Here is a 19,699-nt window from a genome sequence, read left to right as displayed (position 1 = left end):
CCCTTAGCTATCTCTTATCCAAGCTGAATAGTCCTAACCTCTTTCGCCTTTCCTCATAGGGGAGCCATTTCATCCCTTTTATCATTATAGTTGCCCTTCTCTGTACCTTCTCCAGTGCAAATCAATACATTTTTGGACAAAATGTATGCAAATGTTTGTGCTTCCCGGCTGTGTCAACTCCGCAGCTGGGCCTCTCACCTTTCTCTCCTGACTATGAGTTCCGGGCTCTCCTCCTCCGCAGCCGCAGCCAGTTTGTGGCGTCCCCAGATTCCCCGCTCTCAGACTCCCATCCAGGTCTCATGGAGGGGCTCAGCGTCCTCCGTGGCATCATCCCCGTCCCTAGGCGCATGCACACGGGCCGCCCAGCCTCTTAAAGGGCCAGTGGAGGATCCCAGCACCGCAGCGCGCCCTGATTGATGCAGAACTTAAGGAAGTGGTCAGACACCACTTCTTTGCCTTGGCAATCAGGTCGTACACTCCGGTGTCTGTAGTTGCCTGTTCCAGTGTCTCTTGTTCCAGCGTGTCCTGTGTCTCCTGTTCCAGCATCCCTTGTTCCAGCGTCTCCTGTTCCAGCATCTCCTGTGTCTCCTGTTCCAGTGTCTACTGTATCTCCTGTTCCAGCATCTTCTGTTCCTTCGACTCTCTATCCCTGGTGGTACCTTTCGGACTGATCTCACTGTACTGACCTTTGCTTGCTTCTGACTACTCCTTATCGCTGCCTGGAACCGACCTCTGCCTGTCCACTGACTACTCCTGATCGCTGCCTGGAACCGACCTCTGCTTGTCTACTGACTACTCTTGATTGCTGCCTGGAACTTGACCTCTGCCTGACCTGACTACTCCCGAATTGACTACAGGTACTGACCCCTGCTTCAGCTGACCATTCTGGACTGTTACTCTGGCCTTGATCTTTGCTATCCACTCGGACACTCTCTTCTGGCCTCCTGCGACCTCTGGACATTCCTGTTTGACATCGACTGTGCATCCTTGCTTCCTCTCAAGGACACCCTATGCTTCCTCTCAAGGAGACCCTGCAAGGCCCACCTAAGATCAAGCGGCCTGGGTAACCAAGGGCTCAACCCGAGGGAACCATGGGTTGCTATTGGCGAAGCTTCAGCTAGCCTCTTTCTCCTCTTGTGCTCCGCCTCCTGGTGGCATGCGCTCTCTGGGTCTGACCGGAGGGCCGTACCAATCCTGTACCAGGCCAAGGGTCCACCACTAGCACAACAGAAATATAACTAATAAATATTCAAGTGGCCATATTCCAAATAAGCCCTGTTTGCAATTCTTGAGGACTGTATTTAAGAATCTCTGCTCTAATAAATGAATATTAGTAAAAGAATGATTTTATAATAAAGCTCATCACTCCTGAAAAACAAATATTTTATGTTTGTACATAACATACTAGTTTATTCTCTTTGCTTGAAATCATAGGGGTAGATTTTAAAAAAGTGCGCCTTTGCGTACTTTTGTTGGCGCACCAGGCGAAAACAAAAGTACGCTGGATTTTAGTAGATACGCGCGTAGACACGCCCCCGACACGCCCCCCTCGAAAAACCCCGGGACTTAGGCGAGTCCCGGGGCTCTGCGCGCGCCGGCAGGCCTATGGAAAATAGGTGCGCCGGCGCGCAAGGCACTGCTCGCGTAAATCCTGGCGGATTTACGCTAGCACGGCTTTTAAAATCCGCCCCACAATGTCTTCAACCTCTGAACAGATATACAGTACTATAATCAGTATAGTGACTTACTGAATTGATTAAACTTTGCAGCATAAAATGTCTGTAATCACTATGATCATGCAGAATATATCTATATCCAATGTCTCAGAATATCCATTTTCAATTGTTTATAGTTTTCCAATAATGAAACGCAGCTTCTGATAGATATGAGAGTGTAGCTATGTTTTCTGTCCCCATGGGGCCTTTTTCTTTGCATGACAAGTTCTAGTGAGGAGGATAAAGAATATTATTATTGATAAATAATAATATAAATAAAATAAAATATAAAATAATAAAATATACATTTTAATTTTATATATACTTACTGTAACTTTTATCTGACTTTTATTATATTGTATTGTATCAATTTTAAGTGTTTTTTACTTGTATTGAAATTTGTAAACCTTTATGATGGCAAAACCAAATGACGGTATATAAAACTCAATAAATAAATAAATAAATAAATAAATAAATAAAGATAAAGCTAATCAATAAATATAATAATAAGGGTAATAGCATTTTCAATCAAAATCAAGTAACTGTCAAACCCATAAAAAATTACTGCTAGCTACATTTTTACTTGGTGAGGAGCTTTCTTGAAAATTCACCAATGCTGCTTGACGTGCTTTGCTTTTGGACTTGGCCGAAGAAGCAGCTGTGTCCCTTTTCCTTTATGTCTGTGTATCAGTATCCCAGACCATAAAGTCAGGGCTCATGTTGGTTGTCATTTGAATCTAATTCCCCTTTTATGTCAGACTGCAAAATCCAAATGCATCAGGACTGTTATCCAGAAGATTAGTATATCAGAAAATAGAAAACACAAATTTTAAATTAGATTATATGTCCATTGATTTAAAATAAAACCAAATAGAGAGGTATATTCAGACCTCTTAAGAGAAAAATCATATTTGATATTCAGATTAAATTTATAGGTTTTTTTTAAGTATTCCAAGTTTATTATCTTTCAGAAATAATATTCTTTTTCCATGAGACTGGAAAATTTCTGAGAGTCTAGGAATAATGGCTTATAGGATATAATAAGCATTTTCTTGGGTAGCCTGAATTTTATCAGTAAGATGGAATTTCCTATTATACCACTTGGAGGCACTCCGATACTATTCTAATTTAAAACTATTTTAAAAGAATTCATGTTTAGAAATAATCATCTCTTCTCTTTGTTCCTGATAATCACTTGGGAATGGATAATTAAGACTGGTTTTGGTATTTAAACTTTGACGTTATTCATATTTATCACCATGCAAATTATGTTGGAGTAAACAGACCCCAAATCCTCAGTAAAAGTGAAACTGTGACTGGCAGTCTAAAGATAAAATGTCTTTAGGTGTTCAATCCTGGTTTGGAAGAGATGACTGGAGAAAGGACTGTAATCTGTAATTCTAATACAGTATGATGTAATGTTATCCAAATGAGAAATTTCTTAAATTTGAATGCTTCAGGCTGGATTGTTAATGCTAAAAAATAAAACATTCAAATTTACTTGGATTCAGATTTAAACCATTTCAATAGTCTTACTGTCAGGAAAAAATGAAAGAAGAACCATAGAAACTTTCAAATCTACCAAAAAAAAAAAATAACAGCTCTGGGATCAACAATATAAAAAAATCTAAGATTTTCCTATTGAAAAGAATTGAGACTTGTGAGAGCATATTTTTTAATACATTAAAACTAATTCAGAGCCTTGCACATTCAGTGCAAACACATACATTACATACTGCAGTTCAACACATAAAGGCTTTGATTCACCCAAATTTATGACTTTCAAAAATGATTAGCAAAGTTACTCATTGAGCCTGGTGAATAAAAATAAAAAAAGACATCCTATATTTAAAAAGGTGATTCAGAGCTCCTGCATTTCTCAGGAAATTTGCATGAAACCCTTTACATATCTTTTTAGATCCACCTCTGTTTGGAACAGAGTATTACCAGCATCATCCCAGTGTGCATGACCTTATTTTTATTATTTTACCAATTTGCAGTTACTCTCCTGATGTCATTAATTTCTATAATTGGGCAGACAAGGCACACTGAGCATGATCTTACTGTGATACCATCTTGAACTAAGGGCAAGAAGCAAAAAAAGCTTGCCTACACTTTTGTCACTATACTAAATATGTTGAAAAAAAAACCCCATTTATATGGCTCCTCACTATACAACTATAGAAAGAAAAATTAAAAGAAAATTTAAAATAAGAAGGAATTTAAAAAAATGTGAAATGAAAAATGAAAGTTAATAAAATGCTTTATCTATTTCCACACTTTTCCCCATTTTTCATGTCTTATCAGTTCATCTGTACATCAAGGAAGAACAATCTTTCTCAAAATATTCCTGTTCTTTTCTGCTCTGAAGTTTCATTCTTCCCTTTAGCTGTCCTAAAATAGGGAGCTTTGACCAGTGAGAAATGTACCCTACAGAACAAGCTATCACTTGGGAAAAGAATCTGCTTCCTCACAAGAAAACCATCATCAGCCTTCAATTTTCCATGACCAGAAACACAACACAGCTGAAGCACATTAACAGTTTTACAACTAGAGCAAATATACACACAAAACATTGTATGCTTAAATCAACTATAAAAGGACCATAATTACCTGCTAGAATTGAAGAATGGAATCACCAGCTAATATCTTTGAGAAACACTCACCGACCCTCTTCTGTTTCCTCCTGGGCTGTACTTCTGGTCAAAGCAGATAATGGCAGACACATGGTAAGCTGCATGTCATTTGTATGCGGCATACCACAAACATTTTGCATGCTTTGGCCAAGCTGAGAAAAGAAAGTCTCCAGTGTAGTTCAAGCAACAAAAACTGTTTTTCAGAAGGCTGAACCCAATAACCAATGTTGTAGATCCATGGACACTTGTGGATCTTCAGTAAGAAAAATAACGCTGGTCTTTTAAAATCAGATTTTTCCTGGGAAAGTGTAACTGGTTTTAAAAATTATGGGAAGATTGACAGTAATGTTTCATTTTATCTGACAGAATACTGTAGGAAGTTTTTCTATTTTTCCCAAAGTATGAAAAGGTTTCTGTAGAAAGTAATGAGAGTTGAGCAGTTGCAGCAGTACTGCAAAATAGATATAAACCAGGCCTTGGCAGGGCTGGTGGAAGTACTAGGCCTGGGCTTAGGGCACCGACCATTAGGGGGCGTGAACCATGTGGGGCCACGATCGATGGGCCGCGAGCAGCGCCCAACCTGCTTGTGGATCAGAAAACTGAAAACGAGGGAGTCGGGGCCGAAACTGGGGTGTGTGACTGGGGGGGTGGGGGAGGCAGGTGCAAGGCAGAAGGTGCCTAGGGCGCCTAATCCCCTTGCACCAGCCCTGGACCTTGGGCAGTTGTAAATATATTCAAGTCTGAGAATGCCTGCAGGTAAATAAAATATAAGTATGTATTTTGATGCATTTGTCTTTGCAGACAAATTTGTAGGCACAGAGAGCAATAATGAAGTGTTAATATTAACTCTTCCTCTTGCATATTCTAAGTATTTTTAGCTGTGATGAATGTTATCTACTTTACAAAATGCTTAAAGATATCTGATTTTATAATAAATACTATATGGGATTTGTCTAGTATTCATCCTCCAGCAGCAGAAAAGAATTTGGGTAAATTGAATCAATAAGAAATAATACACAAGAGGATTATATCTATACAAATAAAAATAGATATTTTCTGGTAATAAAAATAATTTGAAATTACATAGATGATTTGTTCCAAACAGGATTCTAATTTAACACATTTTGCACATCAGAAACAAATATGCAACCACCTTTGAAAAAGTATCTCTGGCACCTAGATTAAGAGAGATAATGAACATCAAGAAATTATTAAAGAAGCAATGCTTTGAGCATGTAACTCTAGGTTTGCCATACTTGATATTTCTGTTGGAATTACAGCAGCTTTAACTGATGTTAGTTGAGACCTTCAAGCTAACAGGGTAATTTATCAACTAGCGTTATGGCGTTTTTGCATGCATTAAGCGCCTTTAATGCATGTGAAAACCCCTTAACATGTAAAAACGCCTTTAATGCATGCGATAGCACCATAACGTATGGTGCAATGCATATCAGAAAAAGAAAAAGAGTTAGGGGTAGGTTCACCATTTTGCAAAGCCCTATTGCATGGCTTTAACTACACCCTTTCAGTAGTGTTAAGCCAAAGTGAGATGTATGAACAGAACAGTGCTGTCTTGTGAAGATTTGATGACCTTCGGAGTGAGGAAACTCACTCAAAGATGAGATTTGTGCAATGTTCTCTCAACCTAGTTTGATGGACTCTCTACATGGGTAACATCAAGCTAGGTTGAGAGAACATTGCACAAATCTGTTCTGTTTGTATGTCTCACTTTGAATGTCAAAGTGGCCACTAACCCCTACACTAATACCTAAACATCACCTTGAGTTACTAGGTGGGCCTCCCATAGTGATATAAATACCTATCTAGTGTGAGGGCATTATGGCTAGGCTCTCTCTAGGTAGGCTGGTGCTCCACAAGCTTCAAAACTACTGAATCAGCATTTGAGAACACATCACAACATGCAATAAAGCCTTAACACAAACTATCACATGGCTTAACACTACTGAAAAAGGTGTAGTTAAAGCCATGCAATAGGGTTTTGCAAAATGGTGAACTCTCTCTCTCCCTCCTCAGTGACCCTGATAGCAAACATGGTCCCCCCCCCCCCCCCCCAGTGGTTGTATGTAGAAAATACCACAATTCTGGCACTTATCTCAAAGTGCAAAAAAATTATCACAATGTGCAGTAACTTAGCACTTCACATAGGTATTAGTACAAATTGTGATAAACTGCCTATTTATTTATTTGTTTTTATATACCGACATTCAAACATGCGTATCACATTGGTTTACATGAGAACTTGAGTGATAATGTGACAGCGGTCATATTATCTTTACATTGTAACATTGTGAAACTTACATTTAAGTGAAAAATTTAACAGTTATAACATTTTAACAAAAATTGACTGACAAACGCTATTTCATTTCTTGGCATTACCATAAAACATGCCCCTTTTTCTATCGCATGTAATATTTAGTGCATTTTGATAAATCCAGGCCTAAGAAAGCTTTAGATGAAAATGTAAGAGACAAGGAGCAAGTTCAAACAAACAAGTGTAAGATGTGAGTAAACACCTGTTTTGAAAATCCCCAGTTCCCCATGTGTGGGAAATATGCGCTTGCCAGCAAGCCATTTCATCAGGGTTTAAACACTAACTTCCCTTCTCCCTGACATTTGCCTGAATAAAAGCATCACTTGTGCTTAAGTCTCTGCCAAGGAGAGGATACCTGACTTCATGTATTTCTCTGGCTTATAATTAATCCTGATAGCCTGAAAGTAGGGCTGGGTTTTCCCTATTCAGAGGCAGGACAAAGTCAGGAGGTATAGATTTCAGCAGCCAATGAAATGATCCGTGCACACCCCCTGAGCCAAAGCCAATGGTGTAATGACTCTTCTGTTGCTATGGGAAAGTAGCCAATCATGTAATGACACATCATCTGCCTTTGTATGAATGTACAATAAAAGGAAGAGGCTCTGAGGACAAACCCTCTTTGCCTTCTCTCTTCCTGCCTGCCATGAAAGCTGTCTGATGCCTATTCATTACTCCTACACCCATGCAGATAAAAGTACACATACTTGTCACATCATTATTATTATTATATTCTCCCATGACTTTTATCCCAAAAAAGCTTTAACATTAACCAATATAAACCACTATGTTGTACCACATTTGTTAATCCAGCTCTGTAACTCACTTTGAACTCCCCAGTTGGAAAAGCATGTAAGAAATAAATAATGATAAATGGGTGGCCCCCCAGAATGGATGTGCAAGTGCCGCGAGTAACCAGGCGACCGATGCATCCATTAGGGATGTGCAGAGGGACACCATATGTTGCATTCGGGATTCGTATTCGTCGGGGGGCAGATACATTGCATTCGGCAAGGGGGGCCCCTGATACGTACATGTGTTAATTCTTATTCATTTCCCGGCTAAAATTGAATTAAGTACAACCCCCCACCCTACTGAGCCCCCCAAGTCTTACCAAAACTCCCTGGTGGTCCAGCGGGGGTCTGGGAGCCATCTCCTGCACTCACAGCCTCGGCTGCCGGTATTCAAAATGGCGCCGATAGCCTTTGACCTTCTATGTCACAGGGGCTACCGGTGCCATTGGTCAGCCCCTGTCACATGGTAGGAGCAATGGATGGCCGGCGGCCCCTGTGACATAGTGAGGGCAAAGGCTATCGTGCCTTTTTGAATACTGGCAGCTGAGGGTGTGAGTGCAGGAGATGGCTCCCGGATCCCTCGCTGGACCACCAGGGAATTTTGGCTAGTCTTGGGGGGGGGGTCAGGAGGGGGGGGGTTGTTTAAATTGGCTCCTTTAGACGGCCGAATAATTTGGCGAAGATTCATTGTATTCGTGGGGAATCGCGATACGTTTTGCTTCCCCACGAATACAATGAATATGGCCCTGTACGTTGCGGAATACAAATACGTAGGAAACGAATGCACACCCCTAGCATCCATGCGGGCAGCTGCCCACACCGCACCGGGCTTACTGGTCGGCTTTTTTGTGGGAGGATCCCTTCTCCCCCGATAATGGTGATGATGGCTCCGGCATCGTGCAGCCAACACTTGAGAGCAGAGCTCCTTTATGCAGTGGGCCAGAGCAGCTCTTTGACACTAATCCTCCCGGTTGATCTGGTGTTGGCTGCAGTGGCATCATTAGAATGCGCCCTGACGTCAGACTACTTGATTGGTCTGGAGGAACGGCATGATGATGTTATCAGGGGGAGGTGACCGGCAGGGAATTTAAAACTCACCGGCTCTTCTTGTCTGGCCTCTTTCTCCTTTGGCAAGATGTAGCATGATTCAGCACTGCCTGCTATAATCGCATTATCGTGCCACTGGTTCAAGCCTAGCCGTGATCACCCAGGTAAGTAGTGGTAAATACAGCATTTCCACACTTCAAATTCTTAATTACATGTAAAAAGCAAAATCTTCTGACCTTCCAAAAAAATTTTTTTTAACCTTGCAGGCAGCAGAATCAATTTAATTTAGCTGTCTGCTGTTGTGTTCCACACCCGCGGCCGTCCACGGGCGTGCCTCCTACCTCTTCTGCCGACCAGGCCAGTGGCAGCGTCAGGGCCGACTGCCCCGCGCAGAGCTCGGCACCCCCGCGTGGCGGCGTAGGCCTTCGGGTTGGCCGCCGGGATCGGAGCCATCCCTGCTCCTCCCTCGCGGCTGCTGCTGCTCTCCTCCGCGGCCTGGATCCAAGATGGCCGCTGCCATCCTTAGGTTCGAGGCTGCGCCTCTTTACTAGACTTAAAGGGACCTCATCCCTTTAATTGCCTGCAGCTGATTCCTATCCACAGGGCCAGAGGAAGTATAAAAGGAGACTTCCTCTGCCATTCCTCGACTTGGCAACGTCTCCTGTGAGAGTTGTTTGAGTCTGCTTGCTTCGGTGAGTTCCAGCATCTTGTCTCCTTGTTCCAGTTTCGTCTTGGTATTCCTGGTTCCTGATTTTGGATTGGCTAGTGATGTTTCCTGGTATTGACTTCGGATTGGCTAGCGGTGATTCCTGGTATTGACTTCGGACTGGCAAGCGGTGATTCTCTGGTGTGTGGCTTCGGACTGGCAAGTGGTGATCCCTCGGTGTGTGACCTCGGAACGGTAAGCGAGGACCCTCTGGAACTTGACCTTGGACCTCTTCCTGACCATCATCTTCAAGGGCCCACTTAAGTCCCAGCGGCCCGGGTCCCTACGGGCTCCTCCCAGGGGGACCGCGGGCTTCCAGGGGTGAAGCTCCAGACAGCCCTTGCACAATATGTCTGTTCCTTGACCTCTCAAAGGTCCACCTAAGTCCCAGCAGTCCGGGTCCCTACGGGCTCCTCCTGGGGGGACCACGGACTTCCAGTGGCGAAGACATACCTCCATTCCTTGACGTCACAACTCTTCATCTGCCTTCACAGTCGCATCTGTCTCCAGTGCCGAGGGTCAGTTGGTCACCTCTTTTTTCCTGCCTCACCACCCGATGGGAGAACCTACGAATCTTCCTCCAGGGTATACTATCCTTCCGTCAGCCCAAGGGTCCACAAGCCTGAGCATAACATCTGCTTAATTTGACCTTGAGTTCCTCGCACCATTCCCCGTTTCCCCAGACCTCTTTATTCACATCTTTCTCACTCCTATAATATTAAAAAAAGTATTACTAATAAAATTAAAATAATAAATAATTTAAGATCTGGCCGATCCAGAACAGACTAATGCTTGACTGAAGTGGAGGTGTTGACAACATTTGACACGGATGTCCCTGTGGTCCAAATCCTTGGCTGTGGCTCGGTAGGCCCCAGCACAGTGGTTCTAGGCACCCCATCATTGAAGAACCCATTGGACTGGAACCGTCAGGTCCCGATCCTATGGCCCTTCTGCCCACTGATGGTTCTGACCAGAGGGGAGATAGAAGCCAATGGGGAGAAGATAGGGCAGCTAGGCTGCCTCAAGGAGCTAAAGTGGGTGTAAAAAGGATTGGAAAAGGTGGTAAATAGGTAGGAAAGACTCCAAAAGGTAAACAGAATTTGACTAATTCTATGAAGCAGGGGGGCCAAGGAGGAAAAGCACAAGGGAGATGCAGCGGCAGTTCTGGTGCGCTCGACACCGAGGTATTGCAGCCCGCCTGAAGTAGTCCCGTCACTCCTTCCCAGTACTGGAAACAGGTCTGCAAACCTTGTTCGGCAATATAGGGCATGCCTTGGCACCTTCTTGTGAGCTCAGCATTAGAAGCATGTGCAGCCTATAGGAGGCGTAGGCTTCCTGCTCATCTTCTGAGCATTTCCATAGAAGTCCTGGTTTGTGTAACAGGCTGTACCAGAGGCCCAATGATAGTGGTTTCTCCCCAAGGGATCCAGATAGTTTTATGCATTATTGGGGGTATAGGTCTTTCGACTTTGAATCCAGGTCTATGTGGGGAAAAATGGCTTCGATACTCCCCAACCACATTCAGATCCCTCCTTATGACTACTGGGATTTCTCTCCCTATCCTGATAGTGGTAGAGACTCGGGAGAGCACAGTTACTACCCTCCTTACCATTCGAGGTGTAAACGTGATAACAGGCAGCTCCCTGCACCATCTCTAAGCAGCCCACATCAACCTGGGGGCAATGATACATGCACTTCACATCAGTATTCATCACCAGAGCGCTTAGCCGAGCCTCACCTCAGCGACATGGGTAGCAGATCCTAGACTCCAAATCTGCCAGCAGAGATTCCCACACCAGTGCCATGGCCAACCAAGGAGCATTGTAAGTCTTCCTTGTGGAGCGCAGATAAGGTTTCTCAAAAGGAGCAAAGAAGAAGGGATAAGTGGAAGCACATGATTCACAGGCAGTCTTCATCCTCCTCACGTAATGGATCATCCAGTTCATCTTCCTCTTCTTCCAGAAGTTCAGGTTCTGTTACGGTCCCGGGCCATGCCCCGGGACCTCCTCTTACCTCACGGCCAGCCTGGGCCACTGGAAGCCTCCTTCGGCCGTCTAGGCCTGACCTGGCTCCTGCCGTGGCTCTCCTTTCGTGAGGGAGATCCCGCCGACCCGACGCGCTTAGCCCCGCCCCCTAGGTGCGCGCGGGGGCTCGAACTTTTAAAGGGGCCAGCATGGGAAGAGGGAAGACAGCCCTTGGATGATGTCAGATGCTGCAGGGTATTTAAACCCTGCAGCTTGGCCTAAACCTCGTCTTGCAACGAGGTTCACTCTGTTAGAGTTTCTAGTTGCAGCATCTGGATCCCTGATCGTCTTCAGCTTCAGATTCTGGCTTCCAACCCTGCTTCGTCCACTGACTCCGGCTTCAGCTTCCGTCCCTGGCTTTGTCTTCAGCATCTGACTCCCAGCTTCCGACCTTGGCTCGTTCCTGCACTCCGGCTTCATCCCTCTCTTCTTCCTCAGGTATCCTGTTCTTCACTCACCTGGAGGTTTTGCCTAAGTCCCAGCGGCTCGGGTCCTCATGGGCACTTCCCGGGGGGGGGCCGTTGGCTTCCAAGGGTGAAGTGTCTTCAGACCTCCTGGGCTCAGCTGCTTCGTTGGACTACCTCGTCGGGCTTCTCTTCTGGTCCTCGGTCGCAGAGCATTGCACCTAAGTCCAAGAGGCCCAGATCCCTATGGGCTCCTCCTGGGAAGACCTCGGGCTTCCAGTGGTGAAGCCTTCTCAGGTCAACCTCTTCAGCGCCGCCTCCCGGCGGTGACGTCCACTGTGGGCTCCCCACAGTGCAACATCATCTGTCTCAGCCAGCCCAAGGCTCCACATTCTTAACAGGTTCCTCTTCTCTAGCAAATAGATTAGATCGGGAGGATGCTCTACTGCCCCAGAACTTCCTGTAGTGGAGCAGAAACTTTGGGAATCTGTGCCCAAAACTCTTAGACATTGTATCGGAAACAGGCACTACATTGATTTGTTCCGGCTGTTGGAGGGACATAAGAAGTGGGACCAGACTATGTGGGAGAGTAAAAGGGAAATGGATACATCCAAGCCCATACAGAGAGAGATCATTAATTTGGTGAGTGCATTCACTCAAATGGCTTCTGTAATTGTTTTTGCAGAGCCCGCTGCAGTGCACAGCAGGTTCACATGGCTTAATTATGATGAGGCCTTTCATGAGTGAATGGCCATTAAGTCCACTATGCGTTGGGGAAGACAGGATGCCAGCCTATGGCTCACAAAAATGATGGCACTGGCATTTGACTCCAAAGTAAGCTCACAATCCTTTTGCAGCGAACAGGTGCATGGCAGGCAAGGCAAGTGTGTGTAGGTCCCTAATAACATCTGCTGGAGATACAACCATGGAGACTGCTCCACTGCTGATTGCAGATATAAGCATGTCTGTAATCAGTGCACAGCACCCCACCCAGGAAGCAAATACTTGTGGAAGGATAAGTAAAGGGTGCGGCTGGGTTGTCTACTTGAGCCTGGTAAATTGGCGGGCGATGCTTCCCTGATTGGCACATTACCCAAATAGGGTAGTGGTGAATACTTTATTGAGCGGTTTCTGAAATGGTTTTCTTATCCCTTACACTGATCAGCCACAGTCCATTAAGGCTGTCAATGCCCATTTGGCACACAGTCTGGCCAGCATTGTCAGGAAGAAACTCAGAAAGGAAGTACAGCTAGGGCGGATTGCCCGCCCTTTCACTGAGCCCCCATTTGAGCATCTTGTTTTGTCACTTTTTGCAGTCATCCCAAAAAAGGAGCCTGGAAAATATAGGCTTATACATAACCTATCTCATCCTGTGGGGGCTTCTGTTAATGACCATATTCCCTCAGAATACTGCCCGGTACAGTATGTGTCCTTCGATGCCGCATTGGATCTACTACGATCCTGTGGATAGGGCACTCTCATGGAGAAAGTGCACATCTAGTCTGCTTTTCATCTACTACCAGTACACCCAAGTAGTTTTCCATTATTCAGTTTTCCTTTCGAGGGGGCCTTCAATTACATCAAATATCTGCCAATGGGATGCTTGATTTCATGAGCCTACTTTGAAACATTCAGTACCTTCCTACACTGGGCAACCAAAGAGACAACTGGGCTAGCATTGCTAGTTCACTATCTAGATGATTTCTTGTTTAAAGAAAGAGGAGGGACACCTGAATGTGTTAAGTTGTTTGACAAGTTTCACAAGCTGGCATACAAGTTTGATATCCCTTTGGCAGAAGACAAGTCTCAAGGCCCAGTAATGATCCTTACTTTCCTAGGGATTGAGCTTGATTCCAAGCGAATGGAATCCAGACTCCCAGGCCACAAGCTAGCAAAACTGACCGATCTGGTGTCTATCACCATGCTCAGCAAGAAAGTCATGCTGAGGCACATGAAGTCCCTCGTAGGCAGCCTGGCCTTTGCCATGCAAATTATTCCTATGGGCAGGATTTTCCTGCACCGCTTATTCCAGTCCATGTTATGTCTGTTTCATGACCATCACTGCTTGTGGATAAATAGGCCTATTAGGGAACACCTAGCTTTATGGTCTATGTTCCTCAAGGACTAACAGTGTTTCAGCGTGGCTTCCTAGACCGGTCAGCAGCGATAACCATCAGCTATACTCTAATGCATCAGGAGGCATTGGTTTTGGTGTCTATGCCAAGGGAGCTTGGTGCACAGTGCCGTGGCCAGACTACTGGACAGCGGGTGGCCTAACCAGGAACATCACATTTCTTGAGCTGTTTCCCATTGTAGTTGCCATACATATCTGGGCTGAGGAGCTTTGTTGTCAACAGGTGGTGTTTTAGTATAACAATGCAGGGGTAGTCCAGTCAATAAACAAGCAGATTTCCAAGTGCCTCCTGGAGTTAGAGTTGCTGAGGGAGTTTGTGTTATGCTACCTGTGCATGAACATTGTGGCACGACTAAAGCATGTTCCTGGAATGTGCAATGAGATAGTAGATTCTCTCTCTATTGCAAGTGGTCCCTTTTCAGGAAGCTTGTGCCACAAGTGGAGCTGAACAACAGAGAGGTCCTATAACAGCTATGGTCCTTCGGAACCAGATGGCATGCAAGATGCTGCGAAGATCAGTTGCTCCATCCACATAGAATGCTTACATTCACAACTACAACAAAGTGAAGGCATTCCTCAGTGTGAACAGCTGGTCCGGTCACCGGGTTCCAGCGGATCTCTTGATTAACTACATAGTACATGCCAAAAAGCAGGACTGTCCTGGAATATGGTTCGTTCACACCTAGCTACTTTAGCATTCTTCTCAAAGCTGGAAACAGCCCACACAGAACAGTATTTAGCTGTCAAAAGGGTGATGCTGGGGTGGGCCATGGATTCCTAACCTCGGCATGACACGTGGAGACCGCTCCTCCCATGACCTCCAGTTACTGCTTTGGTGCGTCCTGCCCTTGGTGGCAGTAGAGTTTGAGACTACGCTCTTCTGGGTTGCCTTTGTGCTTGCATTCTTTGGAGCCTTGCACGTTAGCGAGTTTACAGCGCCATCGCAGAACACCTCACAGCTACGGGGCTTACTGCGGGAGAATGTCGAGCATCTCGAACGGCACACTATACCTAAGGCTGAGACAGTCCAAGACTGATCAAGGGGCACGTGGACAAGTCATCACCTTGGTAGCAGTTAAAGGTTTAATAATGGGTCTGGTTGCAGCCGTGTTGGGGGTTTGTCTAATTGCTGACCACATTTACCCAACCTCAGTTAGTGAAAGAACTCTTAGGAAAAAGAAAGGCCACAGAGAAGGAAGATGCCTATGACACCTGCTATGAAGGCTGTTATTTTTAGAGTCTTTTCTAGATGTCTCTGGGAACTAAAAGTTATTATTTTACCAAAGGCTATGCAGATACTAAAAATACTTATGTGCTGAAACTATGAGAACTGTTAGCCCAAGGTCAAACAAGAAACCTGGGAGTAACAGGGGGGTGGCAGTAAACACCAGACAGTATCAAGAAGGTGTGCTGCATTGTGATAAATAGAGTAGGAGGGAGAGGAACTCCGCTTCTGCTTTTTGCAAGTTAGGATAAACGTAAGCAAAGGTGTGAGAACTGCAGTGAGTGTCTCCTGTTACTTATTTCAGACTTCCGGTGCTGAACGGGTTTATTCTTGGACCCATTTCATCTGTCATTAGGAACGTAAGATTTGCTATCTTTATATGTATCTTTTAATACCTTTCTAATTATTTTGCTTATTATAATTTACTTGCAATTACCTCTTGCTGTTTACCATTTGTGATATTATCCTCCTGCTTAGAAAGAGCTCAGATAAACTTTCCATCTAATACCTGGATGTGTACATGTTTGTTGGTGTATCGGAGAAGCCCTGAGGTATGAAGCCCCTCGATATCTCCCTCTTTCCTTAGAATTAGCCCCGATGAAGGCCTGTGGGAGTACAGGCAAGACCCTCACTGTATTCTGTGTGTGTATGGCCAGAACCCTCAGGTGTTTCAGGAATTTATTTGGGCTTGTGAAAAGCGTGGAGCAGTTGATTGTACTTTGTCTCTTTGTTTCCTTATTGTATTTTGTTATTGTGTAGAAGGGGGTGGAAAAAGAAGGGGGCAGAAGAGCAGGTCTCTAAAGTCCCCAGATGGACTAAAGCACCGTGAGATGCAGTAGTGCAGGCCTGGGCAAAAGCAGGAGAGAAGGCAGAGAATTGGGAAGAAGAAGTTTTAAATTCTCCCCAGGCTATTGCGGCTTGCTTAGGCAGACTGAGTCTAGGGAAAAAAGGAAGAGCAGCCTGTGGTGGATGGGTATTGCTTTACTGTGCTGCGCAAGGCATGGGAAGAAAAGAAGGGGCATGAGACAGAGTGTGAAACCCTCTGCAGAAAGGTAGCAGATTTAGAACGGCAGCTATAGGTAAATCAGGCACAGCTGCAACTGGCATTAGAGAAATCCAATCATTACCAGGGGGTAGCTGAATGGATTTATTCTTGGACGCATTTCATCTGTCATTAGGAACATAAGATTTTCTGTCTTTAAATGTATCTTTTAATACCTTTCTAATTATTATTATTATTATTTGCTTACAATCACCTCTCCAGTGCTTGAGGTTTCCAATTTGTGTTATTATCCTCTTGCTTAGTAAGTGCTCAAATAAACTTTCTATCTAATACCTGGATCCTGGTGTACTGACTCAGTGTATATGTACATGTTCGTTGGTGTATTGGAGAAGCCCCAAGGTATAAAGCCCCTCAGTATCTCCCCCTCTTTCCTGAGAATTAGCCCTGAGGTAGGCCTGGGGTAGTACAAACAAGCCCCTCAGTATATTCTGTGTGTGAGCACTCAGAACCCAGAACAGGCTATTACTATATTTAACCTTATGCTCAAAAGGGTATGGCTTGCTCTTACTTCACTGGGATAAATCCCAATTAAGCAGATATCAGTTATCAGTAGTCTTCAAGAAACATTTGGCGAAAGCCGGGCTTTAGAGTAAATGTTTCGGTACTCATTCATTCCACCTCGGTGCCTCTTCTGTAGGGCGATATTTCCTGTTTGCCAATGATGCACCAATTATGAATTGTAATAGCCATATACAGGATAAATTCTGACAGGCCCAAACCCTGCTATAGCAAGAGAAGGAATTTTACCCAGGTGAACTTTAAACTGCATTGCATCAGTGGAAACTAGAGGCCTTGTTCTAAAGCAGTGAAGAATACCTTTTCAGATGTGCTTGTTTGTCAGTTCATGTGCAAATAAAGAAACCAGACAGAAGAGACAATACAACTTAAGATCCTAAGCAATTGTCAGGGACATTCAAACAAGCGATGACCCCATCTTTGCAAAAGGGGGGCTGCCTGAGACAATGCTGACACTGACACAGCTTAGTATGCCAACATGGCAGTTTCTCTCCCAAAGAACTGGGAGGGGGAAAGGACCTGCAATGTTGCAGGACCCCTCCCAAAGTAATGGGGAGGGGGACAAAAAGACCTGCAATGTGGCAAGAGACCCTCCACCCACCACGAGGGTATGCATGAGCTTATGCATATTTATCAGCTGGGAAGTATAAGATGGGGGGCAAGGAGAAGAAAGAAGGGAAAGAAGGAGAAAAAGAAAGAACCTCCTGGCAGAGCAACCCAGAAGCCAAAAACGGAGCAGGGTGGCAAGGCACGGACCCCCGGAGGAAGAGGAGTTCCAAATCCTGAACACAAACCTGGGAAGAAAACCCTGAGAGTGAGAACCTATGCTTAGGTATCCCTGGAAGCGAATGGAGGGTGCAAGACTGACCAGATCTCCCTGCTATCCTGAAGGTTAAGGACCAGCCCAGACAGCTCAGCCCACATCAAGCCAGGAAGCAAGCCCCTCCCCTGCCCATGCTCTCCAGCACTCCAGCTGGAACTTGCTTCACAGGTGAAAAGAAGAACAGCCTGAAAGTTCAAGAGAGGGGTAAGTAAGTTAGTCATAAGTGTTAGTATCTCAAGCAGGCTAAGGTTTATGGCATGTTTTTTTACCACCATGACACAGATCTTTCTGTGTCATGGTGGTGTTTAGTAGGCAGGATGTTAAAGATAGGTATTGTTATTTTCTAAATGTTATGTCCTGCCTAATCTGATAAATAAAAATCTATTTCCGGGGAGCATGCATGTTGACTTAGGATTGTAAGGAAGGTGGGAGGGAAGCTGGCAGGGTCTTATAGGAGACAGATTCCTGCACCCCTCAACCAGTCTATACTTCTAGTGCTGTCACTGCTGATCTCCCACAGGCTGTCATACAGCAGATGGGTTGAAGCAGGCGTAACTTTGCCGACACAGGTAGGGGGGGGTTTAGATAGGGCCGGGGGGGGTGGGTTAGGGAGGGGAAGGGAGGGGAAGGTGGGGGGAGGGTGAAGGAAAGTTCCTTCCGAGGCCGCTCCGAAATCGGAGCGGCCTCGGAGGGAACAGGCAGCGCGTGCTGGGCTCGGCGCGCGCAGGTTGCACAAATGTGCACCTCCTTGCGTGCGCCGACCCCGGATTTTATAAGATACGCGTGGCTACATACGTATCTTATAAAATCCAGCGTACTTTTGTTTGTGCCTGTATTTAAAATCTACTCCTATGGTTTCAGAAAGCTCTTAAGTATGGAATTCCTACTACTAACTCTGTATGATTCAATATTGTGAGGCTTTGATAGTGGTCAAAAATTTCTGCTAGTACTACTAAATCTCTTTGCAGCATTTGACATGGTAGATCATAACACCTTAATCAATAGACTTACAGAAATTGGGCTAGCAGACACAACATTAAAATGGTTTTCACCTTACCTAAACAACAGATTTTTTGAAGTCAAAATCCAAATTTCCACCTCAAAGAAAATAAATTGAGAAACTGGTGTTCCCCAAGGGTCTTCACTGTCAGCCACAGTGTTTAACATTTATATTTTACCAATCTGTCACCTATTTACCAAGGGTCTGACCTATTTCATATATGCAGATGACATCCAGTTCCTGGTACCCATTCAGGATTCCATTGAAAAAGCATTTAAAACAACCTCCATGTATCTAACGGTAATCAAAACCTTATTAAATGATATGAAACTCATACTCAATGTTAACAAAATAGAAATACTATTTCAGGATAGAAAAATGGTCATTGACAAACTCCCACCGCTCAAAGTTGACAACACTCAGACCAAAATTGAACTAACAACTTTCACCAGAGATCTATGAAACCTTTTGGATACCAAACTCAATTTGAAAAAAGATATTGCTTTAAAAGTTAAAGATGGTTACCATAAACTATTAACCCTAAGATGTCTAAAACCCCTACTGTCCTTAAATGACTAGAACTGTATTACAACTACTAATCTTTGTCAACAGTGACTATTGCAGTTCTATCTTACTTGGGCTACCCACCTCTTCACTGCGTCCCCTACAAATTCTACAGAACATAGCAGCAAGACTACTGACAGGGAAAAGGAAAATTGATCATATTACATCTATACTGATATCTCTACATTGGCTTCCAATAAAAAGCGCATTGAATTTAAAGTACTTTATTTACTACATAAGATCATTAATGATGAACAAACAGACTGGATAAATGCAGCAATCAGGCTTCATGTCCCAGGTAGAAATATTTGTTCCACTAGTCAAGGCCTTTTAACAATTCCCTCGATAAGAATGGCTCATTTATCCGACATATGAAACAGAGCTATTTCCATAGCAGGCCCCAAAATCTGGAACTCATTACTAGCTTCCTTACGCACACAACTGAACCCCAAGTTATTCAGATCTAACTTGAAAACTTGGTTATTCACTAAAGCATTTGAGGTTTCACAGCAAGATAAAATCTGAAACAATATGAAACATACTCCGCCCCTTTTGACCTCCCTGACCTTAATATTTTTAACACTCTGTTACTCTTAATTTTACTGAGAATTTATTGTATCTTTATTATTAATGTAATAATCTTTCTTTTATATTGTATATACTTGATTGATTGTATTTACTAATTACTAATGCTGTGACATTTGTAAACCATTATGATG

The sequence above is a fragment of the Rhinatrema bivittatum genome, chromosome 6 (assembly GCF_901001135.1).
Source record: "Rhinatrema bivittatum chromosome 6, aRhiBiv1.1, whole genome shotgun sequence".
Taxonomy (NCBI): Eukaryota; Metazoa; Chordata; class Amphibia; order Gymnophiona; family Rhinatrematidae; genus Rhinatrema; species Rhinatrema bivittatum.
Note: the sequence above shows the minus strand (reverse complement) of the source record.